Source organism: Rhopalosiphum maidis, chromosome 3 (assembly GCF_003676215.2).
Source record: "Rhopalosiphum maidis isolate BTI-1 chromosome 3, ASM367621v3, whole genome shotgun sequence".
NCBI classification, from domain to species: domain Eukaryota; kingdom Metazoa; phylum Arthropoda; class Insecta; order Hemiptera; family Aphididae; genus Rhopalosiphum; species Rhopalosiphum maidis.
In genome coordinates, this window is record NC_040879.1 from 2,502,387 (window position 1) to 2,519,899 (window position 17,513).

General features: G+C 29.2%; 1 protein-coding gene and 1 pseudogene across 1 annotated transcript in view; both read right to left on the reverse strand.

Annotated features, from left to right (window-relative positions):
• The window catches only part of LOC113560026, a 30,401-nt pseudogene extending 25,034 nt beyond the window's left edge, over window positions 1-5,367 (reverse strand).
• Window positions 1-17,513, reverse strand: part of LOC113560239 (sex peptide receptor) — a 223,998-nt gene that overhangs the window by 167,382 nt on the left and 39,103 nt on the right. Inside the window, exon 2 of the mRNA XM_026966000.1 lies at window positions 11,223-11,254. The gene's annotated coding sequence lies outside the window, so the exon portion shown is untranslated. The remainder of the gene's footprint in view (window positions 1-11,222; window positions 11,255-17,513) is intronic.

The following is a 17,513-nucleotide window of genomic DNA, read 5'->3' on the forward strand; positions in this document are numbered from 1 at the left end:
GTTTTTAGTGTTTTACAACAAAATAATAATATTATTATGTAAACAATTATTTTTTAAAATTATCTAAAATTCAATATAAATTTACCTGTACTAAACTTATTAATTTTTCATGTGGCCTATGACAACAATTTAAATTATATCATCGATTTTAATTTAAACGTCGAATTTAAAGTGTTCATGGTTTTCGACGGAAGTTCTGTAAGACATTAAGATCTCATATCGGACGGGCATTAAATTTGAAAAAAAAAATCGGCTTGTCATCGGTCAGTATACAAAGCACGTCAGGCGTGATGTCGGGCCATCTAGTTCAGTTTCGCAGCGGATATTCATTCCCCGAGTCCATGACGTGCCGGCGAGTTTGCTTATTATTGGAAAGGGTACCCACCCACATAAATACATATTACTGTGAAGGGCTAGTCATAATCTAAAGGTACATAAAATATTTTTACTGACAGGGTTAAAATTGCAAGAGCAACGGGACGACCTCTTTAAACGCTTCTAAAGGTGTTTAGTATAATATAATGTCATTATATATCACGCCGTGTGCTTTTAATAATGCACAGGTAGGTACATTAATAGCCTATAAAATGCGTTTAATAAAGGCGACTCAGTGATGCCATCCGGCAACCCCAAGTGTCTAGTGTGTATACCGCCTTTGTCTGCGAAGATTTACATTATTTTCACGAGCTAAGCCATAACAATGATAATATTATATAGGTACGTATGAAATATTTATATTTGTATATTTTGTTTTCGTGTATACAGGTATAAAAAATATACGAAATTACGATTTCATCTTAAATATCAAAAGCAAAAACACAATGGCTTTTTGATAATTATTTATTACGACTTTATTCGATTCCGAAAACGATTTCAATTTTTTTTTGATCTCGTGTTCACGTTCATATTTTATAACTACAAACAGAATATTTCACAGAGATCATATTTATAATATAAATAATTCAATTTTCTCATTATTATCTAAAATTACAAATGCATAATAATGAGAATAAAAACGAGACAGTTAATTTAATGGATTATTTTTCTCGTTATATTTGATTATAATATGCACTTAGTCGTCGTTTATATTGTCATTGAACTATGGTAGAATAAAAATAAAAATATTCTAATATCACCGAAGAAAATTATAATGTTCGTTTTAATTTAGATTAAATTATTAATCACCCAACTAATTTGGAAAATAAACGTTGAAATTTACAACATTTTTCGTCGGTTAATCTATTTAAAATTAATACTATCGTATGAAATATGTATTAAAAATTGTTTGTTTAAAGTAACGTAATTCTATAAGTTATTATTCAAAGGAAACTAATAAGTTATAGGTATAATGACTAGTAACATACAAAACAAAATTCTTGTTTTTGTATCGTATAACTCATGTTTTTCATGCGAAAACAAATTTCCGTAAAGAATTAACTTCTATGAGTGATGTCCTATATTATTCGTATTAATACCTTAAATACGCATTTACATTTGTACATTATATTATGAATTAATTACGTGATATTCGTAGAATCATGTTGCACATATACGCTTCTGCTTTGATCATTATTAATATTATTTGCTCTTATTTCCTATTTTGATATTATTAATTTCTAACATTATTTAGGTTTGTTGAGTTTGTTCTATTTTGAACATGACGTATTACGTTAATATATAAAAATCATATTTCTTTTTTTTTTTTTAGTGTAGATGCAAACTGCTATGGAAATATTGTAGGTAAACTTGAATATTGAAGGTATACGTTTTAAGTTTCCGACGAATTTCATTATTTAAAATAAATATTTTGACATACAAGAGTGTTGCAATTAAGGGGCGTTGCAACTATCATATATCTTAGTAAAAAACTACTCATTTTGATTGAAAAACATACGTCGCTACGCGTATCGCGTATATTATGAAAAAGTATTCAACGCACCATAACATAATGTGAGTAATGAATGTGTATGAGCCATATTATTTTACTTTTGTTCTTTTGAATTGGAATAAACTCGGTTTAAATATAATTTCATATACTTTGAGCTAATGCCTATATTTAATCGACTAAAAATAATTTTAAAAATGTGCTTCCGCCGTCCGACTGAAGAACTCAAGGATTTTTCAGAATAACAATCAGAGTGAGCATTGGCAACGCACATTCTATTGGAATTATTAGAACCGTCCGTTCGAATGAAAGATAAAATATTTTTTAGTGTTAACAGTATAAATGTCGGAATGTACATGCGCGTGCGTAAAATAGTCCACTGTACTTTTACTGGAAACGTGTACTCACACTTACGATAATTTACGAGTAACCCGACGATAATAATATGACCGCTGGCCGAACGCATAAGAAGTTGCCACTAAAATGTTCCTTAGAGCCAAGTAGTTAGATGCCTAGGCCCTTTTGATACTGTTACGTTCAATAATAATTATGATTGGTTTATTAAATTAAATTTAATGACGATAGTAACAGTATGGTCTTTGTATAACATTTACAATATTTCCCATTCGTTTTATCATTAATAATGTTATTACATCGTCATTATTGATTTTATCGGGTTATTATAATATTTTCATACTCTCTATGGAAAAATATGCCGACGACACTTTTATATCCTATCACATTAATTTAAACTTTAGTTTGTCTTATCGTTTTTAATAACGAGTTTGATTATAATTAATGACGAGTTTTTTTTTTTTTTTTTTAATTCTATTACCAAAGTTTTTATGTCACCCTTATAATATTTATGTTGTACGATACCAAGTTAATTTCGTTTGTAGGTTTATATATTTTATTGAATGAAATTGTTCCAATAAAGTTTGTAAATTATGTTATAACTTTTCAAAATCTATAATTGTTTTTTAATGAGTACATAGCTTCAAAAATGTGGCACATTTATGCACAAAACGTATATTTCAATTCTTAAAAAATAGAAATAATACAATTTAATATATATGATCAGTATTATCACGTCATGTTTTATGCATAAAAATACTGAAGTAGCTTTATTTTTATGAATACGCCTTTTTGATTTGTTAGTTTATTTTTCGGTCATTTTTCAATATTGTTAATTATTATACTACGCTAAACTTATTATAACCGTACGATCGATTGCCTCTATTCATTAAAATAACTACCACGACTATTTTTTTAAACAGTGTGTTACCGCCATCAGGTATATATTATTGTTTATTATTTAGACAAAACAATAATATTGAGCTGACGAGGTGAATAAGAAAACTCGCATTTATCTACAGTCGGATAGGTTATATACGTGTAGTAGGTACCTAAATATACCTATATCATATCGGCTATATATACTTACGAATGGGCGTGTTGTAACCGTCAAACAGGAACGCCTTTATCTAGTGAACACTGAAACATATTATATATATTATACGGAATTCAGTCTCCACACTGAATCTCATAGCGATGTAATAATTTATTGTGATGAAAATATCTCGCAAACACGATGTGTTTAATAATAATATACGTATACCCGTTGAATATAGTTACCCATCTACTAGCTCCACTCTTAAGTGCCCTCCGTACCGCCGCTGCTGCAGCGTCGTGTACATTAATTAAGTATAATTTTTTAAACATCATGCGCGATGATGTATATCACACGATTATGCGAAACAATAATAATAATAATACGATAAGCGCTCACTATACTATTATAGTATTATGTAAGTATAATATAATATGTACGGCGTGATGTGTGCTGCACCATACTTACCCGTGCGCGATGATATAGGTACCTACGCGTCCGATTCAATTTTTTACCGGAAGGGTTTTCCGAGTAGTTATTACGACGTGATGTAGGTACGTCGTAGTCATCGTCGTATTGTTCTGACGGATTAAAATAACGACTGGACCGTGTGTGTCATCGTTCCGGGGAATCCTATTATATACTCGCGCGGGCGTGCGCGTGTGCGTTCACTCTCGACATCGTATACGACGATATGCCGGTGGTAATCCGATGAAGTTTTTCTGCATAATAAGTGTACAACAATAATATTATATACCTGTCAAAAACACATGCCGCCGCCGGACCGTGGAGGTCGACGACGACGACCAATGCGCTCCGAGTAGAAGGAACTTTTTTTTTTAAACATTCCAACGGATTTCTATATTATTATCGTTATAATTATATATTATGGCCGACTCCCCCGAGGCCGGTGGCGCTATCAAACACACTGCGCCGCGCCCCAGTGGCGGATCCAATGGGGGGGGGGCGATCGCCCCGATTGCCCCCCCCCCGTTTTCTCAAAAAAAAAATAGTTTGAAGTCCCTGATTTTAGTTTTTGACGTAATTATACTTCAAGGGTAACAAAATTATAGTAATATATTTTATTATTACTATTATTATAAAAAATATTTTTTTTTTGTTCTGAACGGGTCTATGTAAAGTAACATAATATGTATGTACCTAAATAAATACTTTATCAAAATTAATATATGCCCTTTAAAAATCGTCCCCTCCCTGTTATCTTGGTCTAGATCCGCCCCTGCCGCGTCCGACGTCTCGCGATTATAAGAAGGGTTTATTTTTGAGAAGAAAACGGCGGCTGCGACTTTGGGTTAACACCGACGACCGGCGGTCCGCGCGTGTACGACGTGCTGATTATTCCTATACTATATATAAATATCATCTCGTTTTTGGTGTACCACGGCATCCGGTTAATGGGCTTTGCCTACTCTATATCTGCAGTGCACCGTACAGCCCGCGAACGGTATGTGACGTACCGATTGGCCGAACCTTTTTGTGCTATGAGGTCAAGTTCAAAGTTTGTTTGTTGGTTTTTAGCTCTTTGATTAAAATAAAAATATTTGGCTTTGGTCAACCAACAGCTTTATTAAGAGCTGCATGCCATCCTTCAAGGTGGTTTATGGTCCTTGCTCCATCTGTATTAAAATGATTCCACATATTTCTATTAAATAGGCAAATATCTGGATCCAAGTATGTTTCGGTAAAATAATTTAATAATTTTAGCACACCTAAAATAATAATAGTAAATAAATTAAGTTTTGCTAAGTTCTAACAAATTACGTAAAAAGTTTTATTTACTTTCTGACTGTGGTGCTTCACTATGAATTTCTGTCTAACAATTATCAATTTGTTTAATCGGAACTAAGGCTAATGAACAAAGACGACGAACAACTTTTTTAATATTATCGTCATGTGTATAATCGTAAGCTAATCCCAGACTTTGAACTTTACGCCAAATAGATTTTAAAAAATGATATAAAACTCGTGAATAAAATTGTATAAATTAAAACTAACTCACTTTAAGCTTATTTCGAAAACCACGTTCAGCCAATTGGATTTCACGCGTCGGATGGTTATGCGTTTTTGACATTATAGCATTATTAGAATCTTTTCTGTGTATTGCTCGACCTCCACAATTATTAATACATTTATAATAGTGGTTAGAACCTCTTGTTCTATCAATACGATGTATAAAATTATCCAAAACTAAAAGTTGTCCATCTCGCTCAGAAATTATTATAAACCACGACATTTTAAATTTAATATTATTATATAACAAACTGACAATGCAATGATTACTAACTGTCATCTGACAAATGCCAATAATATCATAGTATAGTTTTATCAACATTTTGATTGTAGATCGTAATATTTTAGATTTCCACATAAAAATTATTTTTATATTTTATGAAACTACGTTTTGTCGGCGAATTGGAACTTTTTAATTATTTTCGAGCACTTTATACGCGCACACGCCGCCGCTGCAGCCGTGTTTGCTCGGTGGTCAGAATTTTTTACTTATTGCCACCATTGAGTATTATAATAATCAGAAGTGTTTCCATTTATTTATTTTTGAGAGCATACTGTCATCAAATACCAATATATAAACATTTAATGCAATACAATAGGTATGCAGTATTCCCATAATATTGTAAAAAAATCTTGAGAATATGTAGTACACCCTATGGGTACACTCCTGATAATAATAATATATATATATATAACAAATACTACGCGATACAACAATAATATATTATATGCGATACAGTGACGTACGCAGGAAGGGTGTCAGGGAGATATGACACCCCCCTTAAAAATAAGTATCTGTTCGAATTATGAAACGATGACTAAAAAAAAGGGGTCAATTCATGCATATAATGGGTAATTATGATTTATGACACCCCCTTAAAAAAAATCCTACGTACGCCACTGATGCGATATATTTTGTGTGTGTCGCGGGTAGGTATAAAAAAAATAATAATAATAATAATAATACAAATCGATACGACTACAACGGACGTTACAATACATAATATTATAATGTTGTTATTATCATATAATGATATTGTTTATACGACTGTACGGCGGCGCGCACTCGTGTGTGTATGCGTGCGTGCCGTGTGTGACACTCTGTGGGTTTACCCGCGTCGGATGAAATTGTCACATTGATTTCGCTCGCGGATAAAACGCAGTGATCAGATATTATGTGCATTTATATTATTAATTTATTATTTTATATATTATTATCACATCGCGCGTACAGTACCCCACCCCCCCCCGGCCGCACACTGTTTTATAGTTTGACAGTTGAGTTTGCCGGCGCTTATAATAATTTATTATCGATCGCGTCATTGGCGTGTGCGTCGGCATTATAATATTGCGCGATACGTTTAGTAAAGTGTATTATTCGTATGGCATTAAAATCGTACGGCATTAAATTAACCATTGTGGTGTGCATTAACGGTGTGTATATTCGACGATATATTCCGTAACCGAAAGAGGAAGTCCTAACCGTTATTATATTAATAATTTACTAACGATATATTATGGCCGCGCGCGCACACACGAATATAATAATATATATAGCTCGTTAGTCATTGCCGTATCTAGCGCATAAGTTTTTGGCGAGGAGGGGTTTTACGACCGCGGAGAAACGTTATGGGTATATTATACCAAAAACACGTATTCGAGGTACTTTTTTTTTTTTTTTAATATAGTTATATTGTTATATAAATATATACATATATACGTCGTCGTCGGACTGATTTAAACACGAACAACTAACTATAAATTGTCAATGTCGTTAGTACTACTTTATGGTTATTTTTATTAATTACAATTCTACATAACCATTGTAAAATGTTATCTTCCAGAGCCTATATATTTCCGTTCCTTTATTTACAAACAATTGGGTTCAGTATTCTTTTTAGTTATTTTTTTTCGATAAAAGTATACATATATAAGTATATGTATATATACACTTATATATATAAACAAAAAATACTTGCAAAACCGACTTAGCGTGAACTAAAAGTTTGTTTAAAACGAAATTTGTTTCTAATTCAATAAAAACTGTGTAATATGTTTACATTCATTTTTGTGTTGGCAGTTTTATGTAAAACTCATAATATCAGCGCGAGGAAACGGAACAATTATTAAAGAAAAAATTGAATTTTTTCATTTTAAATAAAGTGAAAAACTACCGAATCATAATGTTGATAGCAAAATATTTTATAGTTAGATATATATTTTGAGTTAAATAAAAAGTTTCAGTTTGTACTGTCTAAGTATCTTAGAACATTGTTAATTCACGACCACGTGTGGTTTATACAAACTTATATATTATGTTTATTTATTGAATGGTCAATTCAAAGTTTTATTTAAAAAAGAAGCAACGATTTAGAGAACTGATAAGTTTGGATCTCTCCTTGGTGCAAAATTATGATGGAAATTTCATTAGAAGTTTAATAAAACTAAAAAGTTTAGTTTTAGCTTGGTGAAATTGATTATTTCAATTGGAAAAATTAAATAATTACCTCTTAAAAGTTACGCAATACTTATAAGTTTTTCATGAGTTATGCTTCACACGTCAAATTATAAAACAAAACTGTAAAATCAATATATTTTTACATTACTTGGAATCACGAAATACAGTTTAAATTTCATAAGTATAAAAGTATACGTGAAAAATTGAACTTTAGTTTCTAAGTATTAGAAGCATTTCATAAATACAATATTATATTATTATTATTATTTATTTGGTGCTAATTTAACTCAATTTACTCTATACAGATTTAATTATCGTAAAAATAAATTATTTTATATATTTTATGTATATATATTATCATATATTTTAAACTAAGATATTTTTTAAAAAACTCAAAACTGTAACCGGTTATTCATACATATTAGGTCAAAAGGTTTTAACTTATAAAACGTCGTACGGATTTATTACGGATTTAAATGACTTAGAATTCTAGAAAAACAAGTAATAATTAAAGTATTTACTTTTTAACAGCCAAGGCACATATGAAGTTAAGGGATGTGTATTTCGGTTAATTAATATTATTGTTGGTATTATTGGTTAGTGTTTAAACATTAAAATGATCATACTAGTCAAATTTAAGTCTGCTTATCAAAAACAAAAATTCAATTATATTTGGCCATGGACGTGCCAGAAAATTCATTATAACAAGACAATCGATAAGAGCATTAAGAAGCTAAAGAGAAAACATAAATCTAGTTTAGTGTGGACACACAATGTTTCGAACTTAATAACTTTTAACGTGTGGTTACGTGAACTGCGCCCTATTAATATTACAAACATAACGCAAACATCGTGAACAGTTTTTGTAGTAAGCGGTTTTTCGTCAACTGTTGAGCAAACCGAAATCCTCAAACAAAAACCAATAACAGTCTAAAGTTCGATACCATATTAACGCGTACAGTATAGAGTAAAAAAAAAAAAAGGTATACAATAGCAGAAAAAAAAAACTTGTATACGTCTTCAAATAGACTGAAATAGTCATTAGTTTATTGAGGTTTCCACGAAAAATTGTCAATAAGATTACCTCTTCTTCATAATATTATTTAGATTAATAAACTACGAAAATTGCACAATGGTTATATTTTTCAGGCGTTACAACATTTTAATATTCTTATTACGGTTCAAGGAAATTACAAAAATTAGCATAAAAACGCAAAAGTTCAGTCAAATTATTTTAATGCGCATTAATAATAATCGATATTATTTATATTGCGAATATTTTATGGAATTTTAAATTTCAAGGGGAGAAATGAAGTTATTGGTACCTACTATGCTGATGTGCATTTTAAAATACTTTTCCTTGGCCTAAAAATTATTTATTGGTTATTGAATGTATATAAATATTTGTTCGTATAATATCATAATTATTAATCAATTAGAAAACAAATAGGTATCGTTTTTGAATTTTTTGAAAAACCAATACAATTTTAATATTCTCCAAAGGCAATTAAATAATTACTTTAGTATTATTTATGTTTAATTAGTCATCAGATATTCTTAAAATAGTGATTAAATAATATTCAAAATATTCAAAATCATTAATAGGTATTGTATAATGTTTGTATTCAAATACTTAATTATGAATATGCAACAAAAAAATAAATCATTATCTGTATAATTATTTTATAAAAAAAATCTTCCGGAGGAGAGAGTTAAAGCATGTAATATTTACAGTAATATTGTGCGATTTGTGTTTGACAAAAAGCCGAATGGTGAATAATATAATACGTGTGGCCGACATATTATATTAGGTTTATTATACTTATTATTTACAAAGTAATAACAATTGGGACTGTGGTAAAATCGAATATGCATTAATTCTGCGTAACACATATTAAAAGCTTAACAATTTGTGCCAATATATAACACTTGTCTATAAAACTTATGGCCATCATAATTCACATAATAATGTATACCAAAACGCATGATATTATATTATATCCACGTTGTTATATACCTATCTACCTAGGTAGATATCATTTAAAATAAAAAAAATAAATTATCCTCGTTAGAAACTACATTTGGACAATTTCTGTTTGTGGTATGGTCTATTTTGCATAGGTTAAATTCATAAATCATTCAGAGGTCAACTTTCATCTTCCATTCTCTCTCAAATGCACCGCGTTTTAACTCATGGGAATTGTATACCACCTTTTAAATGCCCCCCAGATGAAAACAAAAAGGAAATGCAGCATGATCACTTTTCCTCCGAGCTCATTGAGTTGTAAAAGTGTAAGTAAACACCGTGAAACCAGATACCTGCATCATAACTCAGTGTAATCTGTGGGCGTTACAACATTGTTAGTTGTGTGGACTTCAACTATTCAGACAGTACAATCGTTCGTCGTTTCTTATTTACTTGAAATATATCGCGGTTTAATAATACAAACGTTGATGTAGATAATCAGGCGGAAAATTAATTTGTAGTTTTTCTCGTGACTAGTAGGTATAGATACAGGTGAACTATAGAAAACGCGTTGTTTAACGGTTCTAAATAATTTAACGACTGTAATAAACTCTGTTAGGCGTAGTTGTAAAATCAGCACCGCAACTCATTTACAGAAGTAAAACATAGAAGTGTGTAAATATTATTTTAGTACCGTAGTGTATGTATAAGTATTTTATATGAATTATATATCATATAGAAAATCAATACTGCGGTGTTTTGTATACACTTTAAAATATTATAGTAATCGTGTTAAATCAAATTTAATTCACATGGAACACTAGATACGATGGTATAATGTGATAATATCGTAATTAAGCTAAAAAAAATATAACATTTATCTTCAATATTTATAATCAAAAGCTATTTTGAATATCATAATAGATTACGGGAAAGAAAACTGTTGGTTTTACAGAGATGTTTGTTTTGCTTCTGGCGATAGTTAACGTGGTTTATTAAGTTTTATATTATATCATTTTTATTGACTATAATGTATTAATATGAACCAACATAGATGGCTTGGGGATACTAAGGATAATGTTTTTAATTCTAAAAGAGAGACTTAACAGTGAAAAAAATTAACATTTAACATTTTATAAATTAAATAAAACTTTCAAACGATATCGACCGTTTGTTTGCACTATATATAGATATTTTAACGTTATTTTTACTTTATGACTTTTATTCACTTAATTTATAATAAAATAATGTTCAGTTTTTGGTCATATATATGATGCATTTTTTTTAAGATTGGTCTACTTAACGTCACATAATGTTTTGAAGTATGAAGTATTGTATTTCAAATACATATAAAGTATAATATAATATTCCATTTTGAGCAGGAATATTATGCGTGTATACCAATTGAATAGAAAGTAAAATTGTATAGGGTACAACATGCATTTCTTGCATTTTGATTTAAATTTACTATTACGACTAGATTTATACTTACAGTTCTTAAGTATTCATTAACTTCGCTTAAATCTGAAACAAAATTAATTTGAATTAGACATTTGTCTACAAACAGTGTAAGTAGATACAACTTTTCGTATTCAAATAGTACATACAGTGTTGTTTTTGAATGTATTTTTTACTCGTGTTATACGCTACAATAATACAAGCATGAATCAAATTAATACATTTATATTATATATTTCAACTCAGTTCAGTGCTAAATTATTATGTGAATTTTTTTTTTATCATAACCTATTCTAAAACAGCCTGTTTTTTTCTGATTAAAATAATATGCAAATTTCAACAATATGTTTAAGCAACCATCGAAACGGGATAAAAGTCGTGGTCAAATGAAAATGTCGTTAATTTTTCTAAGTTTTTTTCGATTGAAATATTGTTCTAAGACCAATTGATTAAATTCTGATATAGACCGGCGTGAAGGTGTTCGCTCTACTAATTCTGGTAAATAACGTCTATTAAAGTCCTATCCAAGCTAGGCTCTTTTATATAGCCGATTTACCCCGTCCTACTCCTCTTGTCCTTGCTGGTCAAGCGATACGCATCGCGGTGTTCCTACGGTTTGCGCGTCCTCGGGCCTTTGCGTATACGTGCGATGATCCCATTAGGTTATGGCGTCCGGACGACGTTCTGCCTACGCCCTATAGCTTGTCAACCACAACCGTTGCGCCAGTTTCCCAGAAACGCTATTCTATCGCCATCGCTGATTACACAGGCCTACAATGTATCGCTGTTACAATATTGACATCCGTGGTTGTTAATAATAAATCAATTACGTAGTAGGTATAGTACAACATAGTAATATTGTATCTCATTTCCCAATTAATGAGGTGTGATTTATCCGTTATTGTTTTTCGTTATTTTAAGGCCTGCGAATTTCCGACCCGAGTGTTATGGATACCTATTCCTCCCATTAAGTGTTTTAATATTAAAGCATACATTGCAGTACCTACCCCTATTTATTATGTTGAATATCGGACATCTGAGCACGTAGCACAAATAATATATAAATACAAAATGTATTTCATACAAGTACGTAAATTGAAGATAACAAAGGAATTTTGTTAGCAAAACTAAAATATTTAAAATGTAAGTATGCAAGCTATCCGATAGATGGATAATATCTTATTACGTACTTAGTAGATTAAAAAATATGATATTTCTAAATAAATTCTTCATACGAGGTTTTAAATAATAAAACGAAAACGTATATTGTTTGATAATACATCTATACTGAGTCCATTTGGTTTAATACGTCATGTTAGATATTCATATTTATTTCAAATTCTAAGTATAATCAGAAATGTATTGAATACATAAAAAACTAACGTACCAAGTGTATAGATACATTTCATAAATTTTTTATTTAAAACCCAACTCAGATAACACACTTATAGTGATATTTGAAAAATTGTATTTCTGGGTGACAACTGATTTTACATGATATACCCATCTTCTTTTTTGATTATGAATTTGTAATTATTAAATAGAACCCACAGAAGATCTTTTTTTAAGCGTTGTAAAAATGTTATTTAATAATAAAAAATATAATAATGTGTAAAAAAAATTCCATCAGAGATGTACTGTTGAGTTATGCATTTTAATTTATAAAATCAATTTTAAAATGTTAATTTTATTATTTTGTGAAGTATTAAGAATAGTTATTAAAATAAATTTTCCAATTATTTATTAACTGTCAGTAACACAAACTGCCAACAACAAATTGTGTTTAATTGAACACCCATGATAACAAAACGAACACGTGTACACGAGTAGCTGTAGATTTGATTAACATTATAGTTGATAATTTAAACATGTTAAATATAATTTAATTTAATTTATTATCAGGTTTACTCTGATAATACATTTAGGTAAGTATGAAAACTTAGATACGAATACAAGGTCACCCCAAATATATTTAAACTGTACAGAAAATAGTTTCCTACGGTTTGTTTTATGAACACTTAAAATTTGAAATACGGCATAAACACTTAAATAAACTGAACTGAGCTCAAAAACGTATCTCGAACGTAATGATTTATAGTTGCTTTTGAGTTAAAAATAATAATACAACACTGGGCCAAAGTAAGTGTGACTAGCGATGCGATCACGAAAATGTCCACTAGCTTTTATAGGTTGTCTAATATGATTCCTCTTTTAAATTCCATTCATATTTGTTTAAAGGTACCCACAAAAAGTTGTTTAGAAAGTTTCAATGAATACTTCCTTGTATTTTTTATTAAGTATTTTATATTTATATTTTAAGTTAGAAAATTATTTGAATTTTAGTCATGACAAGTAAAAGCTGTAGAGTATGACTCAGGTCGTAAAAAAAAAAAAAATAGTAGTTAATGATAAAAGACACTAAATATATTAATTCATTATTTGATATTCAATAAATTAAGTTTTTGATACAATAATTCAAAATACAATATTTATATTTAAATTTTAAAAGTTGATATAGTTGTTTCATACAAAATATTATAGAAGTGATTTAAATAACGGATATTAAGAATTGGATTATAACTAAATTGTTTCAAGTTAAAGTTTCAAAATTACTATAGCATTGTCTGTTTAAATAATAATTATGTACTCACGATAATAGTTTAAATTTATGTAGGTAGGTATAAAAAAATCAAAGCATATTATGGCCTTTACATTTGTTAAACGATTGAATTTTATAATATTTAAATACTTTGTTAAACATTTTACAATCAGTCAGTTTTGAACAGTGTACATATTATGCGGTATCATACTAACAGACATCTGTCACTATAACTCGGTGTCATATTGTTTGGGTTAACATTACATATATCTACATAAGATATCTTGAGCGTTATCTGATTTTGGTTTATTTGAAACTATCAATGTCAAGGAAATTTTAGTTGGTAAAAATATCCAATAAGCTCTTCTGTTACGTATGTTTAATACACAAATAACAGGAATTAAATTCTTAAAGTATTAAAATGACGCAAATAATAATAAATAATAATATAATATAACAATTGAAAGTTTATAAAATGAATTATCAACAGGCGTATATTATAATATTCAGTATACCAAATTGTAATTGTTTAAATCATGCGAAACTGTTTATTTAATCTTAAACTTGTCAATAGATATTTTAACGTGTTTAATGAATTAAAAATAACTAATATATGAAACATTTAAGAATTCGTTTGATTTCATTTGAAAAATAAACGTTGTAACTATTATACTTAAATGTATGATTATTTTTTTTTATTAAAAATTGATTCAATATAATTTCTTACGGCGTAGTTCTAAATATAAGATATTTATTGTGATTTTAACTATAACAAAAACATGAAAGTAAAATAAACTTTATTTTGTTCAGAAATAATATTTTCATTTATTTTTTATTAAATTAAACAGTTGCAATCTTTACTTATCATACCATAACAGGTAATTTTTTTTTTATCAAAATTTTAAAATAAAATTATTACAGATACACGAGAGAGGAATTCCTCTCTTAAGCCACCTATATAGTGACCCCTCTAAAAAATATTCATTTTTGTTGACCAAATGATTTATATTATAATTATTTTATTTTATTTTCTTAAGACTTGTTTTAGCTACGTATGTTAGGTATAAACTGAATCGCTATTAGTCGACCATGTTAATTAAAGGCTTATTAAATACTGTAATCAGAAGTGATATAAGACGAGTTATTATATTTTTAAATCTTATATGCAGTTGTTAATCATGCGAATTTTCAGGAATATTAAGTTAGGGATATTAGATATAAGAGATGTATAATATGAATGCCGGGTAGTTTTTGGATATATTTTAGAAATAGGCATTGCTAATAAGTTACCTGAAATAACATAAAGAAATTTATAGCATCTTAGGGCATTTTTGTTAGAATAATGTGTTGTTATTTTCTTCGATTTCATTCATTTTTAAAAATCATAGTACATCCTTGGTTATTGTCTTCGCGGTAATTTCAAATTTGACACAATTGGTTGAGAATTCAAATTTGTTGTACAACATTAAAAACTGTGATATTCATCGAATTTAAAACTATAGAGTAAGTCATGTTATAATATAGCCATTTAAGTGAGAAAATATTTTTGTTATTTTATTGGATATTTAAAAATAAGTAGGTCTTCTGTGAATGTAGATAGTACATTTATAAAATTTTAAAATGAAAATCAAATTTTCCTGTCTAGTTAAATTTTTCATGGATTTTTCAATGATTTATGGAGTTGAGTGTAAGTTTTGAATTAACTCATAATTCAACTCTCTACTAAGGATTTTCTTATTAAATTTGATAAGTGTAGAAATCTATTTTTATTTCTTTTAAAAGTTTAATCATGATTTATGCCTCTACAAAAATTTATCAAGTGTGTATTTCTTTTAAGGTTTTTTGTTGCACTTTTGCAAAAAATTTCGAAATTTAATTCAATAATCAGTTTTATGTTATTAATAAATAAATTTAAATCTCTAATCTTGGTTATACAAATTAGGAGTAAGGAAATATTTGTGGTTTTTCGGTGGTTCGTCTGTAGATGATTTCATTTCATTGTGGTTGTTATCTATTTGAAAAGGAAACGATGTTCTTTTATAAAGTGAAAATTGTTATTACTTTTTGTAGTTTTGTTTTTCGGTAAAATATTTGAGACTGCTAAGTACGTACGTTTATTTATCTCGTCTCGGAGATTTTACGTCAGTTCGTTTAGTATTGTATATTGCGCCAATCGTCGACGTAATTATTTTCGGATTAAGTTTTTGTTTCCAATTGGATTATGTTTAGCCGTTTAATATTTTAATTGGTAATACTCGACTATTACTTATATCATTCATATGTATAGTATAAATCACACCTAATTTTAACCCGACGATGAAAGTCGCAGTTTTAAATAACTAATAAATTTCGATTGTAATTAAAATTAATTTAATTTTTGAATCTTGGGGAACCAATGTTTCTTAGTTGAAATTTAGATTGTATGATATTTTAAACAGCGGAAAAACTTATTGTAACGATACAAAAATAAACTGATTAACTATGTCAACTTTGTTTATATGGAACGGAGAATAAAGTAATTGGTGGTGCACATGGTGAATGTCACGGATGAACTGTGTAATATTTGCTGAGAAAATAATTGCAAACTGTTTTACTGCTGCTTGTATATGAACATAATACACATTTGTAATAATTTTCGTTGACCAAAAGAATATCTCTGGCTTGTCGTTGACATGGTTCTCGAGAATATCCAGGCATGATACGTTATTCGGCGACTAACTTTTAGTGTTAAGCTGGAATTATAAGGGTTTGAGTGTAACATAATGTGACATTTTCATAACCAATAAGTCATCTAAAACTTGTTATAAATAAAAACGATGTTTTTATAAACAGCATCCCGGATATTGTAATTACACCATGCAATTTGAAAGCTTTGGGTGTGACTACGTGCTGTCTGATATGATCGAAACGTGTCTATGGTTGTTGTTACGCTTCAAATCTACTTCCAACGAGATACGCTGTATCCCATAGTGTAATTGCACGCACTTCTCTCGTCTTAAGACCTACGCACCACCACCCTATCACGAATTGAAAATTGTGTTCTGATGTATTTCGTGCCACATTTTGATACACACCCGGCCATAACGAACAAAAGTGTATATGTGGTCATTTGTAGGGCCATGTTTCAAGAAGTGGGTGAATTTAGATAACTCGAAACGATAGTAATTGACTTCAACGAGTGACCAACACAACAATTAACGCTTGATTAGGGACCAAAATGAGGGTGCAATAGCCTGTGGTTCTTGAATGCTATGGATAAAGAGGGTGGTTTCTTAATCACAGAACATTTTACAAATTAACTGGACATCGCATTCACAACAAGACAATCCCTTAGTTTATATAAATATATATATATATATATTTCAATATAATATAATATACAATCCCTTGAGCTATATACCAATGGAATACCATTCATTAAGGATCCTATTATCGAGCGTGCTCACACAAAAGGTATAACTCGTATAAATATGATGGATGATAAAACATGCTTGTCATTGAAATAAGGATATGACAATATTTTGTTCAAAATACTGAAAGATAATATAAAAATATAGTATTTTAGCTGTATTGTAGTAAATTAATAATTATTATAGGTATGTTCATTTTGTTATTTCTTTAGAAGTTGATTCATGAAAATATTTTATAATATTCCATTATATTATGTTTATTTAATAATACAAATACTTATATGTTAAAAGTAGATTTTAAGCTGTTGATGCGGTA